Below are 19,585 nucleotides of genomic sequence, written 5' to 3'. Positions count from 1 at the left end.
AAATAATTGGTCAGCCAGTCTTAACTTTTTCATTCTAGATATATAAAAGCTCAGTACACGTTTAGGGTCAAGCCTGTGAAGCCTCTCCTCTTCCTTCCCAGGATGTGGAGGAGGGTAAAAGGATGGTAAAGTTACATTTTGCGCGAGATGAAACCCAGAGACAATTCTGGGTAAAAAAGTGGGTTTTACTTTCAGCACCACTTTATCTTTGGAAAAGACAGCATAAAGATGCTTGCAGGACAAAGCCTGATGCTCACTCACCCTTCGAGCAGAAGTAATTGCTACTAAAAAGATGTTTTTTAGGGTTAGTAGCCTCAAAGGACATGAGTGTAATGGCCTGAAAGAAGCCCCCCATCATAAACATCAACACTAACTTTAGAACCCAAACTGGGACTTGAAAAGAAATTGGAGGGAAAACATTTGTTAGTCCCTTTAGAAATCATACTATTAGAGGTATCTTAAAGTAAGAAACCTCCTCTGAAGTGTGCTTAAAAATAGAACGTGCTGCCAATTATCCCTTGATGGTACCAATCTGGAGCCCCAGATTAGCCAGATGTAACAAAAAGGATAACACCATCAGTGTATTACATGTAAATGGGTCAAGATTCTTATCTCTACACTAGCTGCAGAATTTATTCCAACAGCAGCAGTACAAAGATTTAGTTGCTGGCCTTCTGGCCCGAGATCTGTTCGTGGAAGGCCCTGGATGATGGCATGTCAGGATCCTCCTCCTCATCAGTATCCTGAGGGTCTAGGGGATCCTGAGGAGGAGTAGTATCCGGTGGCAGGGGCAAAGGGACCGCCGCCGGATGCTGAGGAAGAGGAGGAGGCTGATATGGAACCGCCTGCGGAAGAGTGGGAGGAGGCGGCTGCGCCGGGGTCAAAGGCATCAGCAGAGGCGTCTGTGGTGTGGTGCCGCTAGCCTAGCGGGAAGGAATTCCCTGACTGCGTCCTTGATGACAGCTGTTAGGCAAAAACCTGTGCAGTTCCCTTAGGGACCACTGCAAAAGTCTTAGGACTACAGGTGTTGGCAGTAAACCCAATTGGTAGCAGTCTTTACCACCCAGATTTTCCTGGTAGCTGTGGGTGAGCAGCCAGACTTCTCTCAAGAAGGATTAGACAGTATATAGAGTATACAAGATAGGTACCAAAATACAGTAGCACAAGAAAACACTGACCAGAGCTTTGGTATCAAAGTATGTAATTATTTAAAGACACACTTATAGAAACACTCCAGCACTATTATTGTAAGCAAGTTCAAAACACAGTCACTATTAATATATATCCCTTATTCCTTATTAGACAAGTCTTAGTTAACACCACTTATTTTCAGACAGAGGTGAGCGCTTAACTACAGATGGCACTCTAATAAGTTATCAAAAACAGGGAGGGAAAAAGGCAGAAATTAGAAAAGCACACAACACTAATCCTTTAGAAGCGCCCTGCAAGGCAGGAAAGTCAAAGTCTACTTGTGAGCAAAAAAGTTCAGAGGCCAGGCTCCCTCTTAGATAGAGTGGAACACCAATGCGCCCAAGATCACACAGTTTAAGAGGCTTGAAAAGTCTTGCAGAGAGTTAAAAAAGGAATTAGTTCAGCTCAGAAAAGTTCAGTTAGCCAGCCTAGGGCGAACCCAAGTGGTAAGTTGAGGTTTTAAGAGACACCCTACACAGACCGTTGCGAGGGAGGCCAGGCGGACACAGTACCTTGAAAGTGGAGGAGATCCTCCAGCGGGGACAGTTGTTCCTGGCAGCGGGTGCAAGTTGCGGCGTCGTCCAGAGGAAGAGAAGATCTCGACGTGGAGGAAAGCTGAAGGTTGTTGCACTGCCAGGGAAGTAACCAGCCGCGGATTTCTCTGGTTAAAAGGTACTATCCTTTTATTCGCGGTTGTGGTAAAACGTGGTATCCCGGTTGCCAGGGTGCTTGGCACAGGCAAGGCGGCCATGAGATGATCCGGGAAGGCGAAAAGGCGGGCAAACTGGTTATCCCACCAGTCAAAGGAAGAAGACTCTTCGGAATGAAGATCTCCTCTGTCGTTGGAAGAAGTGGTGAGGCGGTTCAGCAGGGCTCCACCGGTGGTGTCGTCTTTGCAGGTCGGCTCAGCTTCTCCCTCTTCGGATTCTTTGGTCCTGTAGCGACTTCTGAAGTCCCAGTCCCCAAAGCCCTGCTTTTATGCAGAAAACCCCCATTCATCAGTCCTAGCTGTCACTCAAACATGCTAAGTGGTGTGCCGGGCGGCTCACCACTGGGCCAATTACACAAGAGTGTGACTTGAGTTGCCGAGGCAACTCAGTCCAGGGTGCGTAAACCCCCCTGCCACACATCCTGTAGACCCAGCCAGAGTGGCACCACTTTTGGAGGCTTCTGTGGAGAAGCCTGCCAAAAAGTGGAACAAAGAGCTCGACTTGGGTTGGAGTTACAGAGGCGAACACAAACGCCATTTTAAAACCGAGTCCTGGCAAAAAGACCCAACCGGGGAATAAATATTAAATAAATAACCCGGCGGTATCTTTAACATTGCACCAAAAAGTGGTGCGTTTTAAAATGAATGGAAAAATCCCATAGTAAATATTCTTAAGGAATATTTTGCGTGGTAACCACTGCCACCAGCCAGAAACTCGACGAGGGGGGACTGCACAGTGCCCCCTCGAAAAATAGACCCAGGGACAATCTAATTACCCCTACCAGTACTTCCACAATATGATGGTTTGTACTGGTTCTGTTCCCAATTTAAGACTTGTAAAGTCAATGGTGACTTTACATGCCCTGGGAGACAGTAGTCAGTCCCAGGGTATGGACATACGGACGCATGGGAAAACAACCTTGCGCATAAGAAGGGTAGGCCGTAGGCCACGTACCTGGTTGATGCCAGTCCCACTTCGATACTCGTTCTTCGCTGAAGTCCTGCAGAGGTGTCGAACGGGTGTCCTTTTCTGGCACGTCAGCCATCTTGCTGAGCTGCCTACCAAGTGGCTGAGACGTGTTGCTCGGCTCGTTGGTGCAAGCCTCTGCCAAGTCTCTTATGTGAGCAGCGTGCGACTTGCCCCGCTCCTCTGGCCCGCGCCCGGTAGGTGTATCCACCTCGACCCGGGGGTCGTTAGAGCTGCGTTCAGGCCCCCTCTCGGATGTGCTGCCATGATGCCGGTAAACAAGGCGGAGCCCCTCTGGCGCAAGCCCGCTAATCGAGACAAGTGGCCCCTCAACCTTGGAACTGAGAGGATCCGAGGACACCTCATCCTGAAGGCCGGTAGCTGTAGCAGCCTCGGTGCATCAGTTGGTATAAGGACCAGACTGGCCCCTCCCGCGTAGGAGAGTCCCTGAGAAGGAGTCTCCCTTGCGAGGTGCAGATGAAAATATAGGCCCTACCTCAGGCCTGGATCGATGCTTAACGAAACTCTTGAGATCCTCAGAAGGAGACCGTTGGAAGAGCTCCCTCCACCTGACTAGTCTGTTCTTCAGCGCTTTCGAGGACAGCGGGCCGCAGGGTGAACAGGCTTGCCAACCGTGGTCTGGGCCAAGGCAACGTAGGCAGAGGGCGTGGGGGTCTGAAGTTGGGAAGGGCACCGGCTGAACGCTGTCGAAGTCGACATGCGCCGGGGAGGAGCTGTGGCGTCTGAGGACCGAGTACCTATTGAAAAAAGACAAAAGAAGAAATAGAGGAAGAATCCACGCGTGGAATTACAGGGACGAAGCCAAACCCAGGAGTGCTGGTGAATTCGGCCCGTTCCCGTCGACGTAGAAAAGGGGAATGAGGTGTGGCGCCAGAGGGCAGAGTCAGGGCAGCGTATGCTCCCAGGACCGCGCCTCTAGATTTAGAGGGGAAGAAGATTTTTCTGGTGAAAAAGGTTCCGTCTCCCGTCCCTCGTGAGGGACGCCCATGTAGTATGGAGGAAAGGGGACGGGACATAAGAGTAAGACTTGGAATAGTCAGTCCTAGGCAAAGGAGTATATATTTTTTCTATTGTAGATATTGCCATAATGTTAGTGGTCAAAGGAGCCGAAATCGTCGAGATTGTCTACGTAGACAGCTTCGAAGGTTGCGTTGACGGCTTCGACACCTGAGGCATCTAGGGGCTCGATGCTCGAAGTATAGATGGCTTTTCATAGGTTTTTGATGCTGATGACGTTGATGACACACCTTTCAACCCTGATGGTGTCGATGTTGAGTCTTTAGGTGTCAATGTCGTCGATGGCTCAGTCCTCAAAACGGACTTTTCCTCGACTCGAGGGAACATTTGATCACTCTCGAGGAGTCTTGCCTGCCGGGTCCAGAGACACACAGCTTTTATGCTTATGGGGTCTTTCGACCGGAGCATGGCTTTTGGGTGTAGTCGAGGAGGACAAGGCCGACACCTTTTCCCACTGGGCTGGTGAAGCAGATTTAGTGGGGCAAACAACCCTTTCTGGTGATGTACTGGAAGATGTGAAGATGGCAATCTTTCTTTCCATGCCTAGACGATGACGAGTGGTGTGAACCATTACGTGATCCGGATCGTTTATTCTTTTTTCGGCAAGGAGAAGCGGTTCTCGACACATCCGAAGTTTTTTTTGTTTTTTCGACAGTGTCAAAGGGGATTTGTGGGTCTTACCTCTCGCAAGCTTCCCTCTGCATTCTCCCAAGGCTTTCTCCATCATGGACAGGCAGTCCTCACATTCCGATGATGAATGAGTGTATCCCAAACACCATAAACATATCCTATGGGGGTCTGTTACGGACATCTTCGCACTGCAGTCACCTAATTTCTTGAAACCCGACTTGGGGGTTTCAGACACCGACGACAAAGCCATAGCTATCGATATTCACTCGAAGGATGAAGATTCACGTGAAGATTATTCTCAACGTTTTTTAAGGAACAAAGCATACCATATCCGAAGCGTAAGCGCAGAAAAACTGAACTGAAGCCAACGGGCACTGCGCGTGCTACATATACCTTTGTTGACGTCGACATTGAGATTGAGGCCTTCGAGGGACATCGAGTCGACAGGCATTGACGCACAGCGATCCCTGCTGAAAAGAAAATTCCGAAGCAGCAAAGCTGGATACTGGAAATATCAAAGATAAGGAATACGTGGGAGGACACAACCCATTCAAAGGTGTTGATTTGTTTCAGGGTTATTTGAATATGGAGTGAACATTCTGGGTTGGGATCTGGTTCTGTTTATTTTTGCGTGGCTTATTATCATGATTTTGGGAGTGATAAATGTGATATGTCCTGGTATAAACTAGGCTAAATACTGGCGGATTCATGATAGTTAGGGCTGTTAGGTTTTCTGGTTTTTCATTCTAGTAATGGTGTGTGGACCCCAAAAAATGTGTGGTGGTCTGGTATAAATAGCGAGTAAAGACAAATACATCCATTTATGGGGAAACTGTGAAATAGGACAAGTCAAAGAAAACAAACTATAGTGCCCACAGTAAATAGGACCATTTGGGATGAGTACAATGTGAGTGCCCTATATACCTTTGTGAACAATCCAGGACATTGGGCACCCTCTCCCCAAGTGGGGAGGCATCCCATTGGGGACTAGGGAGGTGAGTCTGCTCAGTTTAGCACCCACTAGAGGACAGGGAAAGCGGGATCCCACTGGAGATCACCTTCTCGCTAGAGGACAGAAGGTCCCTAAGAAAGGGCTGTTAGTTCACCCTCCTACCCCTAAAACTGCAATACTATCTTTGTTGGCTACATGGGAGTTAAAATGACTAATATCTGGAAACTTCCTGTAAGGAATATTGGTGTGTTTTCTGATCCTGGGTGTGCACAGGATCAGCTGAGACTGAAAGAACTCTGGGAAGTTCCATCCCCTAACAGAGGGATAAAGAGATGATCATCCTTAAAACGAGAAACGAGACATCCGCGCAGCAGAAGGCACACAGAGTCCTCGCCCTGGGAGGTGTAGCAGGAAGAAAACCGTGTCAGCTAAGCATGGCAGACATGACCAAGGCCGCGCCCGCTGCGACGAATCTGGACTATTCGTCCCTTATCCCCAGATGGGAGACACTCCCTTTGAGGCTAGCGAGGTGACCCAACCAAGCAAGACTTCCCCTAGAGGTCTGGAAGAGAGAACAAGGACTCCGATTCCGATAAGGGCCTCCTGGTCCAGTGAACATTATCTGCCTAAATGGGAATTGGAAAGACTATTGTTACTTCTGTTTTGAATCCACCAAGTAGTGGCATTTTCTCAATTTCTTTGGTTTGAGGTAATGCTGGATCTGGCCGGAACACCACAGTCAAAGAGGAAAGATGTACCACTTTTGCGGATGATGAACATAAAACCAAGAACTTTGAATCGAAGAGAAAGAATCCTACGCAGAGGCGAGCCTCTGATGGGAAAACGTCCTGTAGGAGCAGAGCCACGCTAGAATGCAGTGCCAGCGATGGCGTGGAGAGCGAGCAAATTGCTAGCCGTATGCTGGAAGGCTGCCGTCCTGACCGACCGGGAATCCAAGGTCTAGAAAGTGATGGAGACGGAGAAGCAACCGTCTCATCTGGTGGGGTAACCACAAGGAAACCATTGTGGGCATGGGGCCTGGTAACCGATGCCGAGACCTTACTACAGAAGGGAGCCCTGAGCACTGCACGAGAAATGCGTTTGTCGCCGAGACGAGCAACAGCAGGGAACAAACGATCCAGAGGAGAGAACACAATTGAGAGGTACGTACATTGATGAACAAAGCAGGGGAAGCAGACGAGTTTACGGGAGCCTGATAAACCTGAGCAGAGATAAAAATTAGCATATCAAAGGGCTAAGGGCTTTGGAGAGCACTGAGAAACTGAGAGGCAGTCCACACTGGAGAAGAGAACCCAGAGGGTTCCAATCATCAAGTATAATATCAGAACCTTGTCAAGCACCGAGTAAGAAATGTGGGCACTGGATCAAGAAAACCTTTCGTCCTGGAAAGAAGGGACTATATGTAATTAATCAAGTTTTGACCTACAAACTGACATAGAGGTTAACTGTGTTTTGATAAAACAAGAACATTATACAGAACCAAGTCTAAATTGGTGGAATTGTAGAAGGAAAACCTTTCCTCGAGGGAGAATTGTAAAGAACTGAGATTTGACAGAACCTACAGAGAGGTTGTGAACCGTCTGCTGCGACAGTTGTGAATCCCATGGACAAGTGATCCAAGTGATTGGGCTAGGCAGAAGCGACAGACAGAGGCCGTTTCTCTGGCCTCCTTCTGTTAAGGTTTCCTAAGTGGTAGGGCCACGTAGATGTTAAGATGTGGACTAAGCACTGTTGTCTTTTGAACAGCATTAGTCTTAGTTTATTAGGCATGGAATGTCCCTCATAGTGGTAGGATTATTTTTAATAAACAACATTGAACATGCCAGTAATTAGTTCGACTCCTCCTTCTGGTTCGCCACACCATGGAAGACTGACCAATCAAATGGAGGAGCAATCGAGAACACAGGGCTAAGAGCACCCATCCAGGGCACATGTTGCGCAGCAACTGGCGGACCAAAGAAAGGACATCACCATGCTTCAGGAAGACTTTGGAAGAGAAGCACAAGTTACAATGGTAACGGAGTAACCTGAAGAGCCGGCGATGCTTGTGTTAAATAGGCCCGTCCTCTCAGGGAGCACTGCAGTGAAACAGAAGGTACACGGTTGCTCCGGGAAATGAGGGAAACAAGGCCCAAGCAATACCAAAGGCAAGGTGTGAAAGGCTGGCTGAAAGAGACCATACCCCAACACTGGGCGAAAGAGAACATAGGCCAAGGAGGGGTGGCACCATTCCAACCACAGGGTGGGGTGAGAGAAGTGAGAGCCCAAGGTGGGCTGCCAGAGGCCACATCCCAAGAGGGGGCAAACAAAACTATACCCCATAACGGAGCTAACAGAACCATATCCCCAAGGGAGTTGGTGGGAGATCAAGCAAACTCCAAGGAGGGGCGAGAAAGTCTAGAGCTCAAAGCAGGATGCAAGAGACCATACCCCAAAAGAGCCAGAACAAAACCAGACCTCAAGGTGGGTCTAGAACAAGCAATCCCCAAGGTGAGGCGACAGGAGCAAGGCTTCCTGAATATGCTACCCCTCAGTATATTGGGTTTGATCTCTTCAGTACTATGGATAATTCCGGAACTCATACAGTGAAGAAGGGAGACCCCACAGCCCAAGAAATGCTCGAGCGTGCACTACCCCACAGTGGTATGAAGAGAGGCTAAGGGCTTGCCGTTTCGAGGCTATGTGGAGAGAGAGGAAACCCAGAGGACCTAAGTAGTTAGTCCCTAGAGACCCTGGAAAATAGTTATGGAGTTGGCCCACTCCCACCTTACAACAGGATATCAGGAGGTAGGGAGAACACAGGACTAAGTACTTGGCAACTGTTACTGGCCAGGCTTGTATGCCGATGTCAAGGCCTGTGAAACTTGCCAGCAGACATCAACCATCCATGTACTCTGGGCTCCCTTTCAACCTCTCACTGTAATTGAAGTACCTTTTTCACTGATAGTTATGGATATCATAGGACCCTTTGAGCCCTCCAAAATGGCTAAAAAGAAATGACTTACTTACCTGTAACTCCTGTTCTCTGCTATCCAGATGAGACTTCCTCATCGGCACGATCTGCTTTCCAGGAGCAAGGGAGCAGTCCTCATCACCACACAGCCTTTCACAACCTGGCGGCCTGGCTCTTGTGCTCCTAGAGTTTTGCTCCATCCCACTATCTCAAGACTGCAGGGGCATTCTAGCACACGCCCATGCCCCATCTACACTTGCTTGCTAGAGAAGCAAATGGAAGCGCTTTACTACTTGGTGTGCAACAAGGAACCTTGACCCTTTTTGCCATTCAGCCAAAGGACATTCTACCTTACCTGTTGTCCCTAGTGCAAGCAGGGTTACTGCTTTCCTCCATCAAAGTACATCTGGCAGCGATATCCTGTTACAACCCATCTGCGTCCGTGCCTTCTCTTTGGTCTAATCGTTTAGTAAAAGAGTTCCTCAAATGCCTCTTGGGAGCTCAATGTGGTCCTATGCAGACTCATGAGACCTCTGCCTGTGCCAATGCACAAGACTTCACTCAAATGTCTCTCTTGTAACACTGCCATCTAATCGCCATCACATAAGCGCATAGGGTAGGCACGATCCAAGCTTTTCCAGCAAGGCTCCATACTGGACATTCCACAAGTCCAAGGTGATTCTATGCACTAACTCATCCTTTATGCCCTAAGGTCCCTCAACATTCCACCTCAATGAACCAGTGGCGTTGCGTGACTTCTTCGTCCCCCAGCTTCTCTGGACGAATGACCTTTACATTCCTTAGACGTCATGGCTGCTTTGAAATACTACATTGCTCGCACAATAAGAAAGACCTCTCAACTCTTTGTTAGGGAGAATCCTCATTCTTTGGCTAATTTCCCTTACCTATAGAGTGCCCCAGCAGCTTTGCTGTATTTGAAGGGTTTGTTTCTTTTTACCTGCTAAGAGCGAGACTCTTTTTCCCACTCTTAGGAATTTTTGCTATGTGTGTTCTAGGCTATTTTTGTGTTTAATTCCTATGGGATCTTTTCTCAACCCCATAGGAACCATCTTTATTCACATGTGTTACATAGCACCATCAGTGCAGTGACACAAGGGTGTCGTAACGACCCCCAAACATAGACACCATACCCTGGGACTGACTACTGTCTCCCAAGGCATGCAAAGTCCCCATTGACTTTACTAGTCAAATCCTATGAACTAAACTAGTACAACCCATCTTACTATGGAGGTACTGGGAATGGGTTAATAGTTTTTCCCCTATTTTTATTTTCGAGAGGGTACAGTACTGTCCCTCTCTCAAAAGTTTCTGGCTGGTGGCAGTGGTTACTACCATAAATATTCGACCGCAAATATTTCCCTTTGGGATTTTCCCATTGTTCGAGGCTACCACTTTTTCTGACAGCCTCTAACATACCGCCGGTGTATTTTAATATTGACTTTACTCCGGTAGGTTTTATTTACCAGAACTTTAATATAACTTCTTTCTCGTGTCTTTCTCTAAACTCCTAACCCAGGTCAGGGATCCGTTGTTCATCTTTTTGGAGGGCTTCTGCTGAGAAGCCCTCCTTTCGGCGCCACTGAGTCTGGGGTGGGTCCATTGTGTGGGAGGGGGAGTAGGACCCCTGGACAGGGTTGGCTTCGCAACCCATGTCACACTCTATCCTGATAGGCTGGAGGGTCTCCCGCCAAGAAGACCACTCCACTGTGTGAGTGACAGCTAGGCTCTATAAATGGGGATCTTTTTGCATAAAAGCAGGGTCCTGAGGACTGGAAGAGCAAGACATCGCCACTGGAACTAAGAAGCCGAAGAGGAGAGAAGCCAAAGACATCTGCAACGACTGAACCACCGGTGAAGCCCTGCTGCAGCGTCTCACCACTTTTATCCACACGACGAGAGAAGATCTTCACCTGCAAGAGCCTTTTTCCCTTGAGCTGGTGGGGCCAACCAGTTTTCCAATAGCCTTCCCGGACCTGCCTTGGTCGAATATCCCGTACCCAGTACTTGGAAGCCGGATAGCCAGGCACCAGTCCACCCGGACCGTGATTTAAAGGAGCGTACCTTTTATTCGTTGTGCAGCACCGCGGCTGGTTTCATCCCTGGGTAGTGCAGTAACTTGAACCTTCCTCCACGATGAGAGCCGCTCTTCCTCTGCTGGATCAGCTGAACTGCAGGAACTACCAGGAACAACCGCCACCGCAGGAGCCACTTCTTCATTTAAAGGTACATTGTTCCACCAGGCCGCCCTTTCTTCGCGGTAGCACTAAAGGTGTTTTAAATCCTTTACCTACCTATTGGGTTGGCCACCCCTCTCTCAACATTGTCTTTTCAACTTCTGCATCCACCTTTTCAAATTCGTTAACCAAAGACTTGATTGCAGCTATGAGAACATTTTGCTCCTGGGCCCTTGCCCTGTACCACTGACTCTGGCACAGGCCTACTGACTCTGGCTACATTTGTTAGATCTGCCTTCTTTAGATTGATTCTCATCTAGAACTGTGTGGTGCACCTATTTCTTACAACTGCTTCCTTCCCTTTTCTAAACCTTGTGAAATGCCATTTTGCTCAGTTTTCATTTAAGTATTGCCTATACTGATGGACTGTCTTGCTTAAACTGGTTCACAAACTTAGGGGAAGTGTTGCTAGGGTGTGTAAGAAGGTATTTCTGAATAACTTGTGTTTTTCCTCCCTTGTGAGAAATTGCTAAAGCATCCCTTGTGTGTGGTTTTCACTGTGCCGTTTTGCTCAGTTTTCACTCTGGTTCACTTGGTCTACAATTTAACTTGGGAGTGTGTACATTTTTCCTTTGACTTAATTTAACTTGCTTGATGACTGTGATACATGTGTTTTATTAGAAGTGTATAAAATAAATATATTACTACTTTTTAATACAAAGCTTTGGTCAGTGTTTCCTTGTACCATAGTACTGTAGGCCTATTGTGTAACCCCTGAATATTGCTGATCTCCCTCTTGAGATAAGTCTGACTGCTCAGCCACGGCTACCAACTAATTCTTTGTGGTACAGACTGATACCAAAGTGGATTTATTGCTCTGACCTGTAGTCCTAATCTTGTGTAGTGCTCCCTAAGGGAACTGCACAAGATTTTGTCTAACACTCTATGACATTTGGCCACTCTGGTACGGGCAAAGCTCTCTCAAAGTCTTCAAATGACCATTGGATGTCCTCCTGTATTTCATTCTAGGATCAACAAGCTGACAGCCCTCTTCCTGTTGGACCCAGAGCTCATTCGACCAGAGCCGTGGCCACCACTACTGCGTTCCTCGCTGGGATTCCCCTGTTAGACATTTGCAGGGCAGCGACTTGGAGATCGGTGCACAGGTTTACCAGCTTTTACTGCATCGGATTCTGCTGCAGAGTTCAGAGTCGACCAGGCAGCCCTACATAACCTGTTTGTGTAAGGTAAGTGTCTCTTGTGGTAAGTTTTCAACAAGGAATTTGCCTCTGCCCTTGTATGGTTATGTGGTACTGCTTTGTAATCCATTCACAGCATGTGAATCTATGAAAGATCCAATGCTGGAGAAGAAATAATTTACCTGTAACTCCTGTTCTCCAGCATTGGTATCCTCCATAGATTCACATGCAACCCTCCCTCCTCCCACGCTGGCTCTTCTTGGCTCATACTTCCACTTAAAGTGCGTGGTGCCAAAATCTAAAGATGGCCTCCGGGGGCGGAGCTAAGGGAGCCAATGCAATTGGCTGTGTGCAGTATGAATGATGCTACTAGAGCACTAAAGTGACTGAAGTTTTCAGTTTAATTATAAAACTGATCTACGTTACCGAGGATTCCCAGCCTGACGATGGGGAATATTCACAGCATGTAAATCTATGAAAGATCCAATGCTAGGAAAATATATTCTTGAAATCTTAGACTACACAACCCAGTATTGAGAAGCTTTTCCTCTAAGAAATAACACCACACAATACACATTGAAGCTTCTTATCCCACTCCTGTCCCAAGTGGGTTTCCTAAAAGAGATCCTGATCAGAGTACAACCTTGATATCACACCTTATGCAGGCAGAGAGGCAAATCTTGAATATCAAAACCCAACAAACATCAGTATACCATCAACAAATGGCATCAGTATACCAACCACAAACGGATGGTTGAGTGGAAAGCTTTAACCAGACCCTAAAGTGGATACTAAAAATATTTATGGAAATTGATGAGAAGAATTGGGACCTGATAATACCTTGAACCCTTTTTGGCTGTTGTGAAAACTCCCCCAATCGTCATCGGGTTATTCCTGCCCCTTGGAGCTGTTGTATCGCATGGAACCAAGGGATCTGCTGAAAGAGACCTGGTAAGAGAGCAAGGAGGCACCACTACCTATATCTCAGGCTGCGTGTAAATTAAGATCACATATGAAGGCAGTGAGAGAAATTGTTAATAACTTTAGGAACAGCAAAAAGCCAATTAAAATCAGAGCCCAGTGGCAAGATCCTTTCCCATGGACAACCAGGTACTCATCTTGTTATCCACTTCTTAGAATAGGATGATTTCAAAGTAGAATGGGCCATATCACATCCTGCAGCACAAAGGTCCCCTGAACTATCTGGTCTCCCAACCCAGACCCAGAATTATCATGTTAACTTGCAGAAGCCTTGGCACACCGATCCCTAGAGCAAAGAACTGTAACAATGGCGACACTCCTGATGGGAGGAAGACTAATCCAATGTAATCCCAGATCACCAAATTCAGAAACAACAGAAAAACCTTCAGGATTCGTTACACCAATTTCTGTACGTTTTCTCAGAGGAACAACGTAGGGTTAAAATGTCCTACACTCGATAACAACACCTTCAGGGCAGTTGGTTAACTTAAAGCTCTATTGAATTCCTGCGGTACACTGAATAATTCTAGTGGAATGAATTGAAAATAATTAAAAAATTGGGAGTCATAGTACCATCTGAGAGTCCCAGTCATCCCCTATTGTCTAAGCCACCAAACTAGAAGGTTCTTGGAGGTTTTGTATCGACCTTCAGAGACTGAACACCATCTCATACAGATGATTACCCAATGCCTAGAATCAATAAGCTAATTGAACTAATGGGAACCTCCACATTCATTATCACTCCAGACCTAACAAAAGGCAATTGACAAGTCCCAGAGAACCCATCCGGCTAAGAAAAAGAAAGAAAATTGCCTTTAGTACAACTCAGGGGCTGTATCAATTTACATTCCTTTCTTTTGCCAAACACAGTGCCCCGCTACATTCCAAAGGCTCATGGATAAGGTTGTATGGCCTTATTCATCATTTGCAGGGGGGCCTATTTGTATGACACTGTGATCCATTTTAATAGCTTCGAAGAATATCTATGTGAAGTCCCTAGGGCCTTAAGAAGAACAGGACTCAGAGCCAACCCTAGAAAATGTCATCTAGCACAAAGTGCTGTAAAGTACCTTGGGTATTTTGTGGGCAATGCCTTCATTCAAACCTAGGCAGAGAAGTTGAAGGGGCTCTCATTGCCCCCTAAAATCAAATGGGAGCTTAGAGCTTCTTAGGGCTGGCCAGATATTACTGGTGGTACATCCCACATTTTTCCAGCACTGCAGCGAGCAGAACTGAAACTCAAAACAGTGGAAAGGAAGAGTAGCGCAAGGGACAGGTTGGAGAATGGGGAGGGCAAGGTGGAGAAAGAAAACTGTCAGGAGGAGGTGAGAAACGAGTGAAGCGGAGAAAAGAGGAAGAAAGAAAGAAAATGGTGCAGACTGGAGGAGGTAGTCCAGTCTTGGGTTTTGCGTAACAAGGACCTTTCCCAAGGCATGTTGGGGGGCAAATCTTATTTTAAGCTAGAGTACATTGAAAGAGAAGGAGGCAAGCCTACTGGGGGATAGAATTCCAGACCCTGGTGGCTGGAGACCCTATGGACACTGTGAGCATGTAGCAGCCTTTTGAAATATTGCATCAGCCTTGTCTGGGGGACTAGAAGCACTGCAGCTGAAAAAATCAAACCAGGAAGTGGCAGAAAAGAGAGGGACAAGAGGTGCTGTTGCTCCACTTGTGCACGCCTTATTACCAAGTGAGCCCCCCCCGCCTTCCTGCAGAGCTGGCGGTAGTTTGAAGTCTTAGTTACTTACCTGTAACTGTATTTCTCCAGCATTGGTATCTTTCATAGATTCACATGCTTGAATATTCCCCGTCGTCAGACTGGGAATCCTCGGTGATAAATTAAATAATAATAATAATTTTTTTTTTAAATATATATATATATATATATATACCTACACTGCCACCTAGCAGTGTGTACATAGCCCATTATAGCCTATGAGCCACTTCATTGTGTAGTCCCTCCACCTCACTTTGGTCCTTTATGGCCCCAGCCAATGAGGTGGCAGGGCTTAAGCTCTGCCCCCGGCAGCCATCTTCAGATTTTGAACCGTAGAGATTACAGTATGATGGATGCCGAGCATAGGAGCAGCCTCTCAGGGGAGGCGGGCGGGCGCATGTGAATCTATGAAAGATACCAATGCTGGAGAAATACAGTTACAGGTAAGTAACTAAGACTTCTCCAGCATTGGATCTTTCATAGATTCAGATGCTTGAATAGAATACCAAGCAGTTAAAACATGCCACCATTATAAACAGATATGCATAATTACAGAAAAACATATTTCTGATCAAACCTTTACCATGCAGCAACACAACGGTTACATACTTCGGGAAAGGTGGGAAAGGGGGCTGGTCCTACCTTATACAAAGAGATGGCGGAGCACTGCCTGTCCAACTGCAGTTTCTTTGTTGGTATCTTCAGTCAGGCAGTAGTGTTTCGCGAAAGTATGTAGAGTGCTCCACGTGGCAGCTCTGCATATGTCTTTCAAGGCCACCCCTGCGTGAAATGCTGTTGACGCCGCCCTTCCTCTGGTGGAGTGCGCAGACGGCGGTCTAGTTAAAGGGTCGCCTCTCAACTGATGACAGTGGGTGATGCAGGACGATACCCAGCGTGCCAGGCTTTGTTTGGATATATGTTGGCCCTTGGTACGGCCAGAGAAGAAAATGAATAGCCGGTTTGAGGAGCGGAACTCCTTGGTTCTTTGCAAGTAAAACTTCAACACCCTAGAAACGTCTAGAGAGTGTAATGTCCTTTCCGCTTCCGAAGCGTGATTCTGGAAGAAGGTTGGTAAAACAATGCGCTCAGTGAACGACATCTCCGAAAGTACCTTGGGGAGGAACTTCGGGTGAGGCCTTAAGATGACGCGGTCCTTCTGGAACAAGGTAAATGGAGGTTCCGAAGACAAAGCTTGCAACTCACTGATCCTTCTGGCCGATGTGATGGCTACTAGGAAGGATGTCTTCCAGGACAAGAATTTCATATCGCATCTATGTATGGGCTCGACGGGAGGTTGCATGAGGGCTGTTAAGACAGTGTTGAGGCTCCAGTCCGGAACTGGTGTAGGTGTAGGCGGATAAGTACGCATCAGCCCTTTCAGGAAGATCTTGATCGCTGGTAAGGAGAGTAAGGCTTGCGTCTCCGCGGTTACTGTGTAGGCCGCTATGGCTGACAGATGGACCTTGATAGAGGACAGTGAGAGCCCTGATTTAGCCAGGTGCAACAAGTAAGGCAGAATTTGATCAACCGAGGCCGTGAGGGGATCGATCGCAGAGGTCTCGCACCATTTGGAAAACCTGGTCCATTTTCTGGTGTAGGTGAGTTGCGTGGACGGGGCTCTAGCGGCCCTGATGATATCCCAGCATTCTGATGGTAACTTTAGGTGCATTAGTTTACGCTGCTCAGGAACCATGCTTTGAGGGACAGGCTCCTCGGATCGTGGTGGAGGACCTTGCGGTTCTGTTGTGTCAGTAGATATTGATGTGATTTGAGACGAATCGGGGTTTTGCAGGATAGATGTCTCAGCGTCGGGTACAGACTTGGTGCTCGGGGTATCTTGACGCAAATCTCTTGCATTTCTTGTTGTTCCTGGTGGCGAAAAGGTCGATCTGCGGATGGCCCCATAAGGCAAATATCCGTCGGGTTTCTCTGTCGTCCAACTCCCACTCGTGTGACGCTGTGTATTCTCTGTTTAATCTGTCCGCTAGGACATTGTCTACTCCTGGAAGGTGCTCTGCCCTGATCTGTATCCCGTAGCGCAAGGCCCATGCCCATAGCTGTTGGGCTTCTTGCGACAGAATCTGAGACCTCATGCCTCCCTGCTTGTTTGTATAGTGCATGGAGGTCGTGTTGTCTGTCTGGACCGTAAGAACTTGACCAGCTATAACCGGTAGGAAGGCTTTCAGCGCCAACCTTACGGCCCTGAGCTCCAACACGTTGATGTGGAGCTGGGACTCTTGTGCCGACCAAGATCCCTTGGTTTGGAGGTCCGCAAGATGAGCGCCCCAGCCTGATAAGGAAGCGTCCGTCCACAGCAGGAGGGTCGATGTCGGTGCTTGAAACGGCATTCCCTGTAGAAGATTCCTCAGAACGTTCCACCATCGAAGGGCCTTGTGCAACGTCGATGGAATCTGGACAATGTCTTCCCAGCATCCGAAAGCTTGTTTCCATTGGTGGTCCAGAGCTTCCTGAATCGGCCTCATGCGAAGCCTGCAGTTCGGTATGAGGAATATGCATGATGACATCATGCCCAATAGGGATTTGTAAGAGCGTACAGATGTTGTCTCTTTCTGTAGGAAGTTCGAAGTTGAGCGTAGAATCGCTGCTATTCTCTCTGTGGATGGTCTCACTCTGGGAATGCTGGAGTCGAGCTCGGCTCCCAGGAAGAGAGCTACCTTGCTGGGAACGAGGCAGGACTTCGTCTGGTTGATGGAGAAACCTAACTCTTTTAGAAGGTTGACCGTCCTCGACACTGCCGAACGAGCCTTTGCAGCTGAACTTGCCTTTATCAGCCAATCGTCCAGGTATGGAAAAACGTCCGTTCCTGCTCTCCTGAGACTTGCCGCTACCGGTGCCAGGCACTTCGTGAAAACTCTTGGCGCCGATTTTAGACCGAACGGAAGCACTTGAAACTGAAAGTGGAGTCCTCCCACTGTGAACCTGAGGAACTGCCTGTGTGCTGGATGGATCGGAATGTGGAAGTATGCATCCTCCAAGTCTAAAGTGGCCAAGAAGTCGTGCTTGTTTAACCAAGGTAGCACCCCTTGTAGAGCTACCATCTTGAAAGTTATGCGCTTGATGAACTTGTTGAGAGCCCTCAGGTCCAGGATGGGCCTCCATTGACCGTTTTTCTTTCTGACGAGGAAAAATCGGGAGTAGAAACCTTTTCCCCTCTGAGAATAGGGTACTGGCTCTACTGCTGCCTTCTGGAGCAGTTTTTGCACTTCGGACATGACCTGTATTAGCATATGCACTCTGCGGGGAGTTGGAGGCAGGGAAGGAGGTTGGTCCAGAAATTCCAAGGTGTGACCCTTTCGGATCACCTGTAACACCCATTTGTCCGATGTAATTGACCGCCAGCGTTGGAAAAACTGGCTCACCCTTCCCCCCACCGGGGCGTGGCGAAGGGGGGGGGGGGAGATTGGTCGTCAGTTCTGCTTGCCTTGCGACTTCCCTTGGGCGGAGCCACGTCTGCCTCTATGGGCGTATCTGTTGGATGACTGATATTTATTGCCTTGGTACGTGCCGCCTTGTGCTTTCTGACCATAGGAGGAGGAACGACTGTATCCCCTGAATTTGGAAGATGAACCTCTAAAGGGCCGAAAAGACCGATGGTCCTTACTTTTGTCCTTTAAAGAACTGATGGCTCTGGCTGTGTCAGTGTCTGTCTTGATTGCTTTCAAATGGTCGTCTATCTTTTTCCCAAAGAGATCTTGACTGTCAAATGGCATGTCCAGAATCTGCGCCTGAACTTCAGGTCTAAAGTTAGTAGCCTTCATCCAGGCCTGCCTTCTGAGCACTGTACCGTGCGCCATCTGCCTGAAGCCTGATTCGGCCACATTAACTGCCGCGTCGATCATGTGATCCGATGTTGCTTCACCATCCGCGATAATGGATTTTGCCTCCTCCTGGAGCTCCGGTGGTAATTGTTTCGCCAAGTTAGACATGCGGAGCCAAAGCTCGCGATCGAATCGTGCGGTCATGGCCAGTGCATTACCCGCTCTGATTGTAAGTGATGCAGAAGATGAAACTTTCCTGCCCATGGCTTCCAATTTGCGTCCGTCCTTATCCGGTGGTGCCGACAAAGGTGAGGAGGGGTTGGCGAGTTTCTTTCTGGCCGCCACTGTAATAACTGAGTCCGGTTTCGTGTGACCCCTTAAACAAAGCGGTGCCGAATCCGGAGCTTTATATTTCTTTTCTGGCCTGGACACCAACGCCGGAGTCGATAAGGGCGTAGATAGGATCTTGGATCCGGAATCCCAGATGGTATCGAGGAGGGGAATTGTGGTCACTGTCCTCCTTCGTTTGTCCCTGTGCTCATAGAGCACTGATTGCTTTTCCTCCGAAGAAACCTTAATTTTAAACAGTTCTGCGGCTTTACCTATTATGGTGTGGAAAGAAACGAGATCATCCGGTGGTGAGGCCTTGCCCGGCGAGTCTCTCCTCCTGGGCTTCTCGACGACGTAGTCATCCCAATCACTGTGTGCGTCTGGCTCCTGAGTTATTTCTCCTTCTTCTGGTTCCGAAAATTCACCAAAAGGATCCTCCTGCCAGTCTGATACCGAGATGGTGGACGGTACCATGGTGGGATCTACGTCCGGAGATCGCGGTCTGTGCGATGACTGTGGTGACGGGACTCTTGTAGGTGAAGCACTGTGGGTGCTGCTCCTCGGTCTTCGAGCAGGTGATCTCATCCGTTTTTGCGGTTTACTCCTGTAAGGAGAGCAACCCGATGTGCCTGGAATCGGGGATGACTCTCTAGGAATGGGATTAATCGGAACTTGCTTCTCCCTTTGCCGTTTGTAAAATTCTTCTACAATCCTCTGCACGGATAACATGAGCACCGGGTCATGAGGATATTCGGATTCTCCCGTGGACGGGTGCCAAGGAGGGCTGTATTGTTTCGGTAAGGGACCGCTGGACTCTTCCGCCACTTCCGCATCAGAGAATTCTTCCTGAAGAATTATATCCGGAAGTTCTGCCATGTGCCCAAAAGGAGAAAATTGCTGCACCAGAGGTTCAGTTTCAGTAT

At 48.1% G+C, this 19,585-nt stretch overlaps 1 protein-coding gene across 6 annotated transcripts in view; it reads right to left on the bottom strand.

The window, feature by feature from the left end:
* Window positions 1-19,585, bottom strand: part of STK33 (serine/threonine kinase 33) — a 1,615,433-nt gene that overhangs the window by 881,459 nt on the left and 714,389 nt on the right. The window lies entirely within an intron of this gene.

Source organism: Ambystoma mexicanum, chromosome 11, assembly GCF_040938575.1.
Source record: "Ambystoma mexicanum isolate Mex_15411 chromosome 11, UKY_AmexF1_1, whole genome shotgun sequence".
NCBI lineage: Eukaryota > Metazoa > Chordata > Amphibia > Caudata > Ambystomatidae > Ambystoma > Ambystoma mexicanum.
This window is presented reverse-complemented; position numbering and strand designations above follow the sequence as displayed.